Below are 16202 nucleotides of genomic sequence, written 5' to 3' on the forward strand. Positions count from 1 at the left end.
TTGGAAGGGACCTCTAAAGGCCATCTAGTCCAACCCCCCTGCCGTGGGCAGGGACACCTTCCACTAGACCAGGTTGCTCAGAGCCCCGTCCAACCTGACCTGGAATGTGTCCAGGGATGGGGCAGCCACCACCTCTCTGGGCAACCTGTGCCAGTGCTTCACCACCCTCGGCGTAAAAAATGTCTTCCTTAGATCTAGTCTAAATCTACCCCCCTTTAGTTTAAAGCCATTCCCCCTTGTCCTGTCGCAACAGGCCCTGCTAAAAAGTTTGTCCCCATCTTTTTTATAAGCCCCCTTGAAGTACTGATGGGCTGCAATAAGGTCTCCCCAAAGCCTTCTCTTCTCTAGGCTGAACAACCCCACCTCTCTCAGCCTTTCTTCATAGCAGAGGTGTTCCATCCCCCCGATCATTTTCGTGGCCCTCCTCTGGACCCGCTCCAACAGGTCCATGTCTGTCTTGTGCTGGGGGCTCCAGAGCTGGACGCAATACTCCAGGTGGGGTCTCACCAGAGCAGAGCAGAGGGGCAGAATCCCATCCCTCAACCTGCTGGCCACGCTGCTTTGGATGCAGCCCAGGAGACGATTGGCCTTCTGGGCTGCGAGCGCACATTGCTGGCTCATGTCCAGCTTTTCACCCACTAGTACCCCCAAGTCCTTCTCGGCAGGGCTGCTCTCAATCCCTGCATCCCCCAGCCTGTACTGATACCGGGGGTTGCCCCGACCCAGGTGCAGGACCTTGCACTTGGCCTTGTTGAACCTCATGAGGTTCACACGGGCCCACTCCTCGAGCTTGTCCGGGTCCCTCTGGATGGCATCCCGTCCCTCTGGTGTGTTGACCGCACCACTCAGCTGGGTGTCATCTGCAAACTTGCTGAGGGTGCACACCTTTCTTATGCACCTTTGCATAAGAGCAGGGCAGAATTCTCTTCCCGCAGCCTCTCGCCGGCTGTACAGTCTTCCATCAGCCACACAACCAGCCAGAACCGCAGCCCGGGGACCCCCAGGCAGCACCAGCACCCACACGTCACCGTGCCAGTGGTGCGCCACCAGCGACGCAGCTGCAGCCCGCTTGACCTTGAGTTTTCGGAGCGGCTCTGGGCAGACCCAACAAGGTACGGCAGCCCCGAGGCTTGGGCTGCACCTGCTGTGTCTGCCCTCCCACTGCCAAGGTGAACGCTCCGATAGCCGGAGACACAAACCCATGAAGCCCAAGGACAGAGGAGCCCATTACAAAGAAAAACATTACCCGAAGCCAAAACAGTGTCACCGCAATGCTTTCTACTCGGCGGTGGAGCCAGAGGACGGTCAGCTTGGTAACGCTTACTCACTCAACACAGGACCAACAGCAAGAGAACCAAAAAAAGCAGCGGCTGTCAGTCGGACAGTTTCTCTACAGCCCGGGAGGGCGTTTTGGGGAAGAATCCCCTAAAAGAAGACAGGGTGAGACCACGGCAGGAGGCAGACCACAGCTGGGATGATGGTGCTTTTCCCATGCAGGTTTCTAACGGTCGACAGAAAGACTGCTCACAGACTGGAGCCCCGGCCAGGCGCTTGACGGAGGTGCCCTTGCTCGGGACAACCTCAGCCGGGTGTACTGCACCCTGGTTTGCACAGGGGGTTGGAACGCGCGCAGGTCGGTGTGGCCGGCAGCGGCCTCCGACTTTGTTATCAGGTGACTCGCTGAAGCCACGCATCAAACCGTTCTTACTCAAGCCATGAATTAGCAGCACAGGAGGGCGTGAAAACTCCGAACTGAAGACGTGGCTCGGTACAAATAAGCCTCCTAACAACACGTGCCGTTCTCGCAGAGCCACTTGCACCCTTTTCTGTGCGAAGCCAGCTGAAACCAAAGGATCAAAACAAACACAGGACTGGAACTGCCGTTCAAGATCTTGAAACACGTTTAACAGAAGGAAAAAAAGCCTAGCAAAAAATAAAAAGCAATCTTAATTGAGAGTTGATCTTCCTAGTCTAATAAACAACTGGAGCATCCTAGGCACCGAATTTCACCGCTGTAACAATTCAGATGCACAGCTGATGTTTCCACCCGTGAGAAGGAGGCGGCACCGTGGGAGGCTTTATTCAGAGCAGCCTTTGTTCTGGGACCCAGCAAGGAAAATACATCCCCTCAGCCCAAATCACCTGTCCCTCCAACTTGGTAGGATGTGAATTCGGAGGACAGGAAGCAAGCCTTGTTTCAGGCAGCGAGAAAGGCAGTCTTATCACACGGACCATCGCGTAAGGTTTTCGAGTTTGGAGACCTACATGCGGCAAAACAAAAAGCGTTTTGCTGTTTACCTCAGAGACACGTAACTTGCTTTAAAATAGCCTGCTCGGGCGCCTCTGCGGAGCTCCTCTTGTTTGGACAAGCCCGTTTGCTCGGGTGACTATTTAAATGATGACTCACTCGAACAAGCCAGGGCACCCCACCACACAAAACCTCAAACTGCTGACTTAGGGCTTGGGATGCAAATCCGCCAGGAAGCAGCGTTTCCCCGCTGAGGGCCGAGGCGCCCGGACCTGGTCACTGCTGCACCTCGCAACAGGACGCGCCATCACAGCCAGGCTGCTCCGGGCGCGGCACGAGGCAGCGCTCCTCGTGCAGCTCCAAGCCATTGCCGAAAGAGAAGCTTTCGATCAAGTATACGCATATATATATATATATTTATTAAACGTGACCGTAAACGATGTGTGGGGAAAGACTGGTGTCTACAGTGAAACGGTTAAGTCAATTCTAATGCTACAAGACTAAAAAGTGGAAAACGTAAAGCAGACTGGCAAAATGCAGCGCTATATATAAAGAGAAAAACCCGACTTCGGCTGCAGTTCTTGCCTTGAGGACAAATTCAAGGAGATGACGACAGGAATACGCAAATTTTATAAAATACTCTCGCTCTCATAGCACATCTAAAGTTGCTCTTTTTTCTTTTAAATATTTGTGCTCTGCAAAACCGACAGCCCAACTGCAATTTCTTTGTTCGCCCTCCGAAGGGCTCGCGACAGGCGGGTGCAGGACTGCCTGCCCAGCACCTCGTCCCCTGCTCCTCCGGAGCCACAGCAGTGCCCGGCTCAGACACAAGCCCGCGTCCGCCCCACTCGCCTCGCTGGCGGCAGTCCTCCGGCCACTTCCACGTTTGCCTCATGAAGCATGTGAGAGTCACAACCCGTGACGAGCCCAGCAGTAACTGCCATATCAATTTCGACACTCCTCCGGCCAGAGCAACGCCTGTAACTATAAACCGTAAACCTTTTAATGTCCCGCTCAATTAAGACGAAAGCAACTTCTGAGCTGCAGCACCGCGGCAGCATCGCTTGGAACCCGCTGCCATTTATTCCAACACGACCTGGGACCTGGCTAGGGATGGCTAAACCACGCGGGGAGACGTTGTGTTGAGAGACGCTGACAGGGGGGACAGAAGCAGAGACAGCTCTTCTACGTGCCGACGGCGATGTCAGTGCTGCTCAACCCTCTTCTTGCTGACCTCACTGAAGAGCTCAAAACGCTGGAACGCGCGGAACGAGAAGACAGATGAACAAACTGACGGCATGCCATCAGAACCTGATTTGGCGCTAGCGCAACCCACGGACTGTTTACAACCTCAAGAGAAAGAGCCTAAGAATTAAGCAACTAAATTGGGCAGTGTCATACAAAGTAGTCTTACAACCACTCTCTGTTATTTACAAACAATTACCAAGGAAAGGTAAACAATCTGAACCACTGTTTGGAGTTTGTAAAACATTCCCATCCACCATAGCCTTTGAAAAGCAAGTCAGATGCTTTGCCGAAGCAAGAATGAGATCGGCAGAACTCGGGTCCAGTCCCCGACGCCAAATCCTGCGGTTCGTTGTCACCTTACCAGCCCTTTAGACCGAAGGCAGCTTTTCTTGCCCGGGAATCGAGGGGCAGGTTTTGGAGACGTGCAGGCGTACAGCCTTCGGAAGGCTCCCACCTCGCCCCGCGCAGACCTGACCCGCTTTTGTCTCGCCGCGCTGTGAGCTGGGCTTTGTTGCCATGGCAAAAGCTCTGACACATTTAGTTTTCCCACTAATTTCCTGCTGCACTACAAACTACTGATGCTTTGCACCTCGCCGCTTATCAGTACGGCGACAAGGAACCCCCCCACCACCCACACAAGTGAAGAACGGATTCGGCCATGTGCTGTCCTTGCCTGGTCACTCTGCCAACAGCATTCTTCAAGGCGACTTTAGTTACACCTCTATTAAATAAAATCTCTCTTGCCATCTGCGTCAGGATGGCTAAGGTACTCCATTTGTGTCTCCTCAGGACGTGCAAGATCTGGCAGACTTTTGAGGAGTTTATCTTGCATCCTAAACCCACCTGCCTTTAAATTAAGCCCTACAAAAGTTCAAGAAATTTGATCGCCATCCAAAAACGCCGCTCTAGAAGAAAAATACGCATGCCTGTCCCGATTTTGGTCGCAACAACTGATAATCCCAGTCTGAGGACGACCTGGCAGCCAAACTTGGAGCGCCGAGTCCCTGCCGTCACACATGCTCTCACATCAGCTTCCACTCCCGCACCGACTGGCGAGATGCAAGAGCTCCGATCGCTGAAACAACGCAGGATTTGGGTAAACCTTGATCTGCAACACAGAATATGCAATTCTGCTCGCCAAGCAAAGCATGCTGACATCCTCAAACCAAACACGAATTTTAGGCCTGCCGTTTCCCGCAACACATTTTAGAAAGAAATACTACCAGCTGCTTCCCCATCCTCCTGGAGACACTGAAGCACAGTCAGTTAATGCCTCGCACTTCTACAGCCTCTTGCAAGAGGCACCCACTAGCCTCGTGTCCTGAGAAAAAACAAACAGCGTTTGCACGCGAAGGATGATTAGTTTCCGTATGTTCTCAGGCAGCTCGAAGATTCTCAGCTGAAGTTCTCCCAAAGACAATACTCGGTACGAACCTGGTGTTGTTCCATGGGCTCTACCAGCACATCTTCTGAAATATTTTTTCAGAACTGCTTGTCTTGCTGTCATCGGATTCGGAGCAGAGCACGCAAGAGTGACCGCTGCCAGCAAAAAAGATGGACTAAAGGGTGTGTTTCTCCAGGAAACTCACCAGCACGGGACAACACACGGGTTTGCCAGGTCTCTGAAAACTTATCAAAAGTTCCTTATCCCAAAGGAACTAGACAATGTCACGACCCTCGTGATGAGAGGCTGCATCCCAACCCTTGCCTTAAAAAAAGGTGGCACAGTGTCAAATCCCGTACCGCAATTCCTGAACCGCCGTATTTTCCTTTGAGCTCGCCCGAAGGAACTGACTTCACGCCCAACTGTCCCAACGGCAAGTGAAAACAACGATCCAGCCTCGTCTGGGGTACCAAACTGGGACCAACAGCGCGCACAGACAAACAACGGAAAGTAGAGCTCAAGGCCCACATGTCTAGCAAATGACTCAGAAACTGCAGAAGCGCCTACTGAGTGGGAAAATACCTACAGTCAGCCTTCACTTGCCTTTTTACTGTGTAATGGGAGTCTCAACTCGGATGAAAAAATATTAGTATTTTGTTCTGACTAAGCATAGGTTTCCCCGCGTACCTCAGCTGCTGTGGGAAAGGCACAGCCCCTGCAACTCTGCCAGGGCAGCGGGCACACGACACCCGTGCGCCAGCAGACTCGTGGAGGTAGCTACCGTGATTTCCTCCTCCTCCACCAACTTTGTATTTTGTTTCTAATAACACAAAACAGCCGAACTAATCAGCAGAAAGGAAAAGTCTTTGGGTTTAGTTTTTTTTTTTTAATCTCACACTTCCCAAAGCAGCTCAGGTGAAAAACAACCACCGCAGAAGCCAAACATCAAAATCCTTGCACGCAGAATGAATCAGAATGATTTTCATTGGTTTCCAATGAGATTGTGCTTGAAAACAAACAGTTGCTGTATAACTGACAACCGTCTCACTGTGTCGAAATGCTCGAGATGCAAGAACATAGACGGGCTTTGTACAGCTAAGAGCATATTCCTTAATGGCTACTGGGTAACGATCCTATTTGTTTAACGGTACATTTACACGCGCAAAAAAAATAGCAGTACGAGCTAAGCTGTAGAATAGTCAGTCTTATTGGGGGGAGCAAGGGGGGGAAGCCCTATGGCCTCAAAAACTGCTGAAACCAGCTACAGCTGTTACCAGCCTCGGGGATGCAGAAGATACCAGATACAACAGAAGCTTCCCGCAGAAGAACACTATTGTCTTCTGGCCACCTGGTAACGAGAAAACCTACCGTAAATCAAGCGGCGCATTATCCTTCCCGCGTTCCTAGGCAGGGGAAAGGCCAGAACAATTCCCTGCAGCAGGCCGAGGGGCTCCAGCCAGCTGCACGGCCAGCGTAAGCAGGCAGGTTTGCGTCAGGGAAAGTCAGGAGCAGCCTCGGCCGGGAGATGCCGGCACATACTGCCAGGAGCCCTATCCATCAGTGGCACTCCAGTCTCGCTGATAACCTTGACAGAGCCACTTGCAAGATTACAGCCCAAGGATTTCCTACAAGCACGTCTGGAGAGGAAAGACTAAGTACGAAGACTAATACTTTTCATCTTCAGTTACTGCCAGTGCTACTGAGCTTAAACTAAAACTTAGGAAGCACAGAAACGTGGTCACGCTGTCACGGTAACTGGCCAAAAGGCAAACATTTTTCTATAGTGCTAATTATTTCAGTGCAAAGGTAACTACGGAGAAAGTTAGAGATCAGTGCCTCTTTCTATCATGGTAGCGCGCAAACCCACGGAGCGGACATTTCAGATTTAGACGGCCAACGTTACCGGCTAGTAACGTAGCTTAGGAGTTTAGCTGGCAACTGTCTGGACTGCTTCACCTACAAGGCAGCAGCAACCCCAGGCCTCAAGGCGAAGGCAAGCGTAAAACGTTTCCTGAAGGGACAGCAAAGAGGAGCAGCGAACAAACACGCAATGAAAAGTGGCATTGCTAGCTAAAGGAAGGCACGGACGAACACCCCTGTAAGAATTCGGACACACGGATGATGAGAGGCCCTTTTTCATGCAGATGGGAGCTGGCTTCAAATTAGGATCACTGCTGCAATTCAGCGCGTTATCTGATCAGGCTTCCCACACAATTACATACAGCTTGTCAACTTATTCCTTCCATTAAAAAGACTTGGATGTTGTGAAATGCTACACTTAGTTGTTCGGTGCAGCCTCCCCGGCTTCAATTCAGCTGCCTTTGCCCGTCAGCAAGAAGCCACAGGGCTTGAAAGACACCGTCCCCCGAGAGGGACCAGCAACACACCTGGAACCACCCGATGAGCCTGAACGCGGGCAAAAAATTCAGAAACACTTCAGGCTACATGACAGTAGATCCTGGAGCCTTAAAAAAACCAACTCCGTGCCTGCAGTGTGATGGCCACGGTTCTTCCACCATCACTGTTAGGCCTCTATACACGTGACACGCGTATTTCCGCACGTAACGTTCTGTGCACGGGAAGAGGCTGCCCAGGAAGCGATATAGCTGAAAGTCCAGGTCAGCCAAAGAGCGAGCACAAGCCGAGAGAGACTCGTGTTAGGTAAGGGAAAACCTTAAAGAAGATTTGTCTTCCCTTCCATTGCAGAAATCCACGTGCACTCTCTCAGCCTTGGAAACACTTCACTGGGTCCGTCTCATTCAAAACTACTTCCAGGAGGACTAACCATATTTTAAAAGTTATTGGAAGGAGACAGGAAACATCCATCTGTTTGCTGAAAGGCAGCAGACGTACGCAGCCTCCAAATCCAGACTTTAATTGAAATACTTTAATCTGCTGCCGCAGCCCCACATTCTCTTTTATTCCCAGTAGCACCGAGGCGTGCGTTCTCCTAATGGAGCTCTGACAGTCGTCCTGTGCCTGGCTCTCTGTCAAACCACTCTAGCCTCCTCCAGCTCCGGGCCCGCAGTCGCACGCCGATACCCTACAGAGACTCCTTTTCTTCTAAATGATCTTCAAAACTCGATAATTAATGTACTATAACTGCATCTGATACTTTAAGAAGTCGAAGGCAGAGCTTCAAATTGCCCAACCGTACATGGAAGTAGCAAACGTTGAGGAGACACTGAACCACAAGGAAAACATGAAACCGGGCTGTCAATAACACGGTCATCTTCTGCATTACACGAGAGCAAAATTTAGGCCCGTCGCTTCATCCACCTGCAAATCAAGACAGCACCTCAATGCACACGGATCGCTTCTGTGAGCAGGCCCTATTTAGAAGGCCGAGGCAGGATTCGGCTGCCTTGCTTTGGGAAGTTGGTCACGCCAGGCTCCCCCTCCAGTCACTGAAAAGAAAGGGGCAATTTCGCTCAGCGGCTCGGCTGACCGATTTTAGGGCGTGCTGAGCTGCCCTCCAGGCAAGCCGCCTCCTCCTCCCACCGGCCGACCCCAGGCCTTCATATCCAAAGCCAGGTGAAACACATCCCACTTCAGCTGCACCTTCCACTGCGCCGCTTTGTACGCGCATCCGCGTCCCCACTTCATTCTCCCGCGGCGCCTGCCCGCCAGCTCCTTCACGCAGATTCTCGGGAGCTCCCAGCTCCCCGGCTCCCGTGGGGAGGTTTTCCCAGCGAAGCGTTCACCTCCGACAGCCTTCACAAACTCTGCCCACACGACAGCCACTCTGCACGTGACGGAGCGGGAATACCTTTATGCACTCCGGCTAAGGGGCACGAAACCAACGCTTGTATTTGTACCGTCAATTTCACGCCAAACCTTCAATGACCAAAACACTTTCAGGAAGAGTATCTGCACTCCCGCCACCTGCGTACGCTAACCAAGTTACGTGGATAACCAAAGCTACCACGGCCACGAACTACAAGACTTAAGCCCGCTTCCCCGCAGCAAGGTTCTGCACCTCACACGGAGGGACGCTGGCGTCACTCCGAACGCAGCTGTACTATGCAAGGAGCAGCTCTTTCCTACAGTTCTTCCGTGTTAGGAGAACCCCATACCCGAATTGCAGCTGCCCGGGCTGGTAGTGGTCCCCAACACTGGATGCGGAGGCCGCCGGGATAACCAGAAGCACCAGCAACATTTCAGCGTAATCAGGACACGTGCTCCGCAAGAATTAAACGCTTCAAGCTAGCGTCCGGCACGGTGTGCCACCGAATGTCACGGGAAAGCCGACGGGCTCCCAGCGAGATCCACCTCGGTGGCAGATGCTCGGGCTGCCCCAGGATCTCCTGCCCATCCTCTGAACGCTGCTGATGAGCGGAGCGGAGCAGAGCTCGGCTCGGCTCCCCCCACACACGCAGGCAAATGCTGTGCTATTTTTGAGCACAACGTGTCAGTTCCACTGGGTGTGGGAGTTTGTTTGTGTGGGTTAGTATGATTCGACTACTTTGAAACTTGGCTGAAGCCACATAATTCCCTTTTTATGGAACCCCTTTGATGGCCATTTAACAGAGAGGGCGAGGTTTAGCCTCAACTACAGAGACTTGGGGTCAGAGTTACTAGAAAAAGACACATAATGACTAATAATGAATCAGCCTTCAGTGGTTTCTTCATTTAAGTGTTAATGCAGCGTACGAAACCCCTGGACTGGGCTCAGCAGAAAGGCCCTGACTGTAGTAACTGAGTACAATGGCTTCACTAGAGAATTTCCAAATTGCTCTACTGAAACCCGTGCAAGCTCCGAAGGGAGGCACTTGAGTCAGTTCAACCCTTCCTTGCGTACGTTCAGCTGAAGGCAGCGTCTTGCTCGTGCTGTGCAGATGAGAGCGGGACTGACAGATGACAGTGCCCATCACGCTCACGAGGGGAAGTCAGAATTTGCACGAGAATCTCTTCAGCCAGGGAGAACTTCCACTACGAACCGTAACCTCTACTCTGCCGGCAACACTGGAGCAAACTCCTAAAGCTTTACTTTCGTGGGGGAAAACATACAGTCATTACGCAATCGTCTTGACGAGAGCAAGAAGGGGCGAGCTGCTCGGGCTAGCAGATTTCTACAGCCATTGCACAAGGCTGGTGCATGACCCAGTGAGGGTACGTGGGGAAAGAGGAGCTTAGCCGCCGCTTCCCTGTGAAAATATCTAATACCCAAGGAGCCCGGTCTCCCAGCAACATGCTGCTATTTCCTTATTCCCTTCTAACGCAATTCCTCCTTCAAACACAAATGAGAATACAGGCTCTAGAAACCCTAATTAGGCCTCCACAGCATTCACGAAACCTTTGCAAGACACCTACCAAGAAGAGAGGCGCCGATCCCTTTTCGTGTCGCAGCCATTCCTCTCCCCGCTCCTGCCAGCGGCAACTACTTTTCCTCAGAGGGGCAATTTCTGTACCTGCCCAAAGATACCACCCACCCTGTTGACCGGCCTTGGTTCTGCCCCCGCAGCTTCGCCTCGTCTCCTGCTGAGGCAGCCCCAAAGCTCCGGCGCAGCAAACATTTGGGAGGCAGGGATACTGGGCAGGAGGTGGGAGGCAGCCAGGTTGAAGAGGTAGAAATAGATGTACCCGCCTCACCCCCCAATTAAGCTAACAGCAACACAGCCGAGAAGTAGGTGCTAATTATCTCTTTTAGGCTACTCCCCCTGCCCCAAAAGGCTCGACGCAGTACAGGTGCCATAGGCCCATCACTCACCCTGCCCCTGCAGGAGGCTTTCCACTCTCAGCTGGCTCTCCTGGCCCCCTTTCTAAGTGTTGCACTGTCAGACTCATCGAGAAGCAGCCTGGGCTCAAATTTAATCGTGCTCTTGCATTAATCTCTTGGTAATCGTATGTTATTTGCTACAGCAAGAAAAATGCTGTAATGAAACATACGATGTCACTACTTCAGCCTGCAGCTGATACAGTTAACACAGCCTCTGTGAGGTTTAAGAAATATTCCTTCCCTCTTATCCCCACTGTGGCAACTATGCTTAGCCAAAGTCCATTATTTCTAGCTTTTAGGCTTTTACTAAATCTCCGCACCAAATGAGAACAAAAATACAGCTCTTCTGCAGCACACGAGTGATGAGAACAAAGGCCACGTGAGCAGCAGCATAATAGATGCCCGAGGAATTCGCGATCCACAACCATCAGCCTTTCTTACGGCCAAGAGAAAGAAGAAGCAGGACAGGTGGAGCACCAACACGCACCGAAAAAGAAAAGGAAAACGATTAAAAAAGGGTGACTGTGCGAGGCCCTCACATGGCTCATTACGAAACAAGCAGCACCAGCGTTGAATGACTTCCATTTGACACGATGACGATGAATCAGGGCATACCGGCACGCAGCCTGCTCAGAGATTATCACACTCGGCACGCTGACTGGAGGAAGCGGCGTGTGGTCATCCCGTAGCCACGTGCCTCGTTGCTGCACGTTGGAGGTAGGGAAGAGCAGGACCCAGCAGCCACCGAGACTTTTCCACCCAGTAGGCCGAGAGTGCTTCGCATGTGGGGAGAGAGAAATCCAGACAAGCCGCCATGGCTTCTTGAGCCTCCCGCCTTCAGCAGCCACAGCGTGCCGAGTTGAGCCCGCTTCCTTCCAGAGCGGCAAAGCCTAATTATCAATAAAGCCTACCAGCTGGATTTTTGTCCTGGTTTTAAGTGCCACAGTGCCCCCCCTCCAAGAATTTCAGTGCAAACTTTGTTCTGCTGACGACTCCCAACCCCCCCAAAGACAAGGCACAGAAAACTAAGCCGGTTCTCTCATGGACGGGAACGTCCCCTCCAAGTAAGAGCAGAGGTGCCTCCCGCTCTCCAGAAAAGGCTCGGCTCCTTAAAAACCTAGGAAAAAAATCAGCTTAATGCTAGCCTTTCTCCAGCTGTGCTGGTGACGGTAGAAGAAGGGCTACGTTCTGCCAAGGATTAAAGCATCACAGTTTTGGGTGACTACCCACTAAAACAACTCCAGGTAGCCCCTTCAAGAGGATGCCGCTATGCACAACTAGTCAAAGTTGTTCCTAGCTTTGTCCATTACCCAGCTATTATTTAAAATGCTCGGGAACTCAAAACTAAGGGGACAGCCAGCCTGGAAGAAGTTAAGACAGCACAGCAGGAAGACCACTGGACCTGGGAGGTAGCCACCTTCTCCCAGGACTGTGAATTCTTACCTCCACTTCAAGAGAAAAATGGAGGCAAAAATGAATCCTCATCTCCCAGTGAAGCGCTCAACACACGCAGTGCAACGGCTTGAACTCACAGAGTAAGGGAAGGCTTAACGTTTACAGTAACGTATGGCTTGCGGCAACGTCAGAGGGGCAGTTCAACCGCGGCAGGCACGCTCCGCAGCCGGGCTAGGTCTCCAGTCGCACTGTAGCTAGCGGAAGGGAAGGACCGAGAACGGCAGAGAGAGCTTTCAGCATCGCACAGCGGCCGGAGCGGTCCCTCTCCTCTCTCCTCGTCCCCAACAGCTCCCAAAGGCTGAGACGCAACACCCAAAGAGCACGGGAACATAAGGCACGCGCTTCACAGTGCATCCACGAAGTCCCCTCTGGTAACGTACACCGACGATCTCGACCCTTATGAAAAAATGTGGCATTAAAACCAACTCCAGCGTCTGAACAGAGCTGGAATTCTAATGAAGTCACTCGGATGATTTATAAATGGAAATTGTGCGGAAAACAATTCATTCAGTAGGTCACTCGGGAGATTTTTAGAAGAGAAACAAGAAAGGGCTTCGTGTGAAAGATGAGAAGAGACAAAGGAAAGGGGGGCAGAAGGCAGGAACCAGAGAAGGAGAGATGCAGCGAGACATCCTGCAGGTGCCCAATTAATCCTAGTCAGAGAAGCGGCTCCGGTTCCCGTCCAGCCATCAGAACAGCTCTCTCTTACAGAGCGCAAGATTCCAGCTTTGCATAACCAGGGACGGAATGTAAATTGCTGGCTTGGTTAATACATAAATTGTCGACTGTTCCCTTCTATTTCATCAGTTCCAGCCGAGACAATTATGAATACAGGCCTCCTGCCCTTTAGGATGATTAACATTCCCTTTCGTTAGTGTCCCCAACACTGCTGACCCACATTCAACTTGTGAAATTCAGTTATATGTAAACTGCAGCGTTCTGTGTCAGCAATATGTGCCAGACCATCAGAGCCAGGCGCACACAGCACACGCTCTCCTCCTCTCTGTAAATAAACGCAGTCCTCAATTTCAGAACGGCTAGAAAAATCCCGGCCCTTTCATACGAGAACAGGCACCAAACTATTCTCTGCTTTTCTTTTTTTAGGGAAAAGGGGACGCAAGCCAGGAATGCTCAAGCCGTTATCTTCAGACGCCATGTCGAAGTCCGCTCGACCTGGTAAACGTCCATAGGAAAGGAAAACAGGCTCCGATGCCTCGTCAATAGACCGCCTTTAAATTCAGGAGCAGCAGTGAAGACAAGCCTTCGCAGCTACTCATCTCACCTTCTTGAAAAGGTCTAAGACGACAGGGGACGATATATTTTTAAGCTTACGCAGACGCCCGCACCGGCATTCCTTTCGAGACATCGGACGAGCGCGGTTCCCAAGGAGGGGCCGTGACGAGCAAACCAGCTTTTCTCTAAGAGAATGTGACACGGGGTCAAGTTTGCGCAGGGATTTGGTGGCTATATTTGAACGCTGCCTGATTCTCCTATGCAGCTACTACTGGAAGAGATCACCTCAGGAAGGGGCCGCCAGCACGCTCAGCAACTGGGCTACGTTTGCGTTTCGTGATCAAAGAATTCTTTCAGATCACCGAACGGGACCGTTTTGCCAAGGCTTTACTTTCTCCGAAGCCCTTTCCATGAAGGCAAACTACTGAAAGCGTTACCCTGATGAAAACAAGCGCTCGGTAGCATTGTTTAGTATTCCCGGTGCCATTCCAAAAAGCCTTCCCATACGGACTCGCCCTTTCCAGCCCACTTTACACCAGTACTTCCCCTCAAACCTGGTGAGCCCCAGAGCTTGAAACACGCTGCTCCTCTCCCTCCTTCCCCACTCCTCTCCCAGAGCCAGTAGCGGCGGCCCCGTCAGCGAGGGAAAAGTACCGAAACAGCAGCGCTCGGGGTTTACAGGCAAAAAACAATCCATTTGCTCGTGCTCCTCTTCACGGGGTGGGATTTGAAAGGAAACCCGACCTCGGAGTTGAGAAAGCTTCCAGGTCGAGTTTCAGCTCCAAGCTATTCCAGCTCAGCCTTCCAGGCACCGGCACAGCCGAAGAGATGGCAGTTGTTCCAGCACAGGTATTTCCCTGGCCTCGGAGAGCCCTCGGAGTTCGGAGGGACCGCATCTCCTCCTCGCAAGCGCAGGGAAGCATGCAAGCACGCCAGCCAAACCCGCCACCGTAGTAACTCGCACGCTCCACCAGGCTCGGTGGCAGAGGCAACTACTAACTCTACCATCCCACCAGAAAAGGGCTTCCTAAAGCCAACAAACTACCCTCAGTCACTTCACGGCAGTAGAAACGGGTGCAAACTGCCGTTTAGCGAAGCACGAGTTTGTCAAGCTTAGCATCCTCTTCCATCATCCATAAACCACGCGTAAAATCCAGCCTCGGCCCTGTCAACGTTGAACGGGACTTCCCGACAAAATTTGCGCGCCTTTTGCCGTTCTGCAGAAAAATCAACTACTCCCGTGCAAAAGACGGTCTCTTCGCTTCGGTATTTTGCGAACGTCAGAGTTAGCACCGCTCAAAAGAAACCTCGACTCAAGGAGGGAGGCTGAAAACAGGACGGCGACCGGTAGCTGCAGGAGCGATCTCCGCTCCGGAGGATCGTTCTCCCGCATTTGAAGCATCCGAACCGATCGCCCCTGCTTCTGTCGGCAAAGTTCAGCTTTGTAACGGGGAAAACAATGGCCGAGCCCCGCACAAAACAACAGCGGCTGAAGTGCAGGTCAGGTTGTAGCACCTAGCACTTGAAGGCGCGGAAACAGACGTCAGTTTATGCAAGATAGGCAAACGTAACCCAATTCTGAAAAGAACTGTCCGGGAGGTGTTAAGTAACTGATTTTTAAATAGCCCCTGAAACGAATTCTACTTAGTTACCTGGGCAAAAAGCCAGAGTTTCAACAAACAAAAGTAACTCTGGATTTAGACTGGCGTTTCAATATGAGGCAACTCTTGAAATTTACGGGAGGACAACGAAAGCGCGCAAGCCAAAACCTCCTTCACGGCCTCCATCTGCAGCGTCTCCAAGGTGCCACTACGGGAGCCCAGAGCAGGGCAGTCGCACAGGCGGGCGGGAGTTAGTTAAGGCCTGTCCGCTCCCCGCTGCCTTCCCACCCCCGGTTCTGCTCCCACCGCAATTTTCAGCCTGCGGCACTTTCCGGAGAAGACTCCGGTGTTGCCACCGGCAGCCTGCACCGGCATGTGCCGCAAGACAAGCCCCCGCAAAGAGCACGCTACGACCGACGAGATCGCGACTACCGCGGCGACGGTTTTTGCTCCTCACGGGGCTCCTGCCACGTTCCAACGGAGCAGCCGAGGCTGCCGAGCCGGGAAGGAAGCCCCTACCTGGAGACACCTGTGCCCTGGAACCGCTCCCTGAGCGAGCCCCTTTCTCGCGTTATTCCTCGGGGTTCGCTGCACGGCCCTGGAAGACTCAAGCAGAACCATTTCTTAAAGCCCTCCTCGAACCCAGGCTGACGGGCGGCGCTGCCCTTTACATCAGACGGCATCCCCGCGTTCGCACACCACCCCGCTGTTCCCACCTCCACCTTCACCCAGGCGGAACTGGACAAACGGAGACAAAATTAGCCGCAGGACCGCCCGTAACGAGCGCACGCTCTGGGAGGCGGCGAGCCCCGCTCGCCGCGGTGTCACCGAGCCCCTGGCCGAGGCGAAGGGCCCGGTGACAGCTGCCCCGGCTCTGCCCCCACTCGCCCTTGCGCCCGGACCCAGGAGGACGCGAGAAACCGAGCCGCCGCCGGCCGGTCGCCCGCCTCGGCGCCGGCGGCGCACGGCGGGCAGCCCGGCAGGCCACAGAGAGCTCCCGGCGGGCCCCGGCCGAGCCACCCGCGGGCTCGGAGCCGGCCCCACGCACGGCGGGGCAGGCAGCGCTCTCCTCCGCGCCGCCGGGCCCCGGCCCCGGCCGGGCAGAGCCGCTGCCCCGGCAGCGCCCGTGGCGGGCGGGAGGAGGCCGGCGGCCCCGCCGCCCCACGCGTGCCGGGCCGCGGCGGGCCCCTCACCTTGGCCCGGGTCACCAGGTGCGTGGCCAGCTTCACGACGGCGAAGTTGCCCTTGCCGATGGTCCGCTCGACCTCGTAGTAGCCGATGCGGGCGGGCCCGGGGGGCCGCGGGGGCGGCGGG

The 16202-nt window shown here is 53.3% G+C and overlaps 1 protein-coding gene across 3 annotated transcripts in view; it reads right to left on the bottom strand.

Annotated features, from left to right (window-relative positions):
• The window catches only part of SIK3 (SIK family kinase 3), a 91140-nt gene extending 74938 nt beyond the window's left edge, over window positions 1-16202 (bottom strand). For 2 of the 3 annotated variants that reach the window (XM_076358718.1, XM_076358717.1), the window contains exon 1: window positions 16082-16180. The gene's annotated coding sequence lies outside the window, so the exon portion shown is untranslated. Of the gene's footprint in view, window positions 1-16081 lie in introns of all 3 variants that reach the window. The other variant, XM_076358716.1, reaches the window with a different exon arrangement.

This window comes from Aptenodytes patagonicus, chromosome 23 (genome assembly GCF_965638725.1).
Source record: "Aptenodytes patagonicus chromosome 23, bAptPat1.pri.cur, whole genome shotgun sequence".
NCBI classification, from domain to species: domain Eukaryota; kingdom Metazoa; phylum Chordata; class Aves; order Sphenisciformes; family Spheniscidae; genus Aptenodytes; species Aptenodytes patagonicus.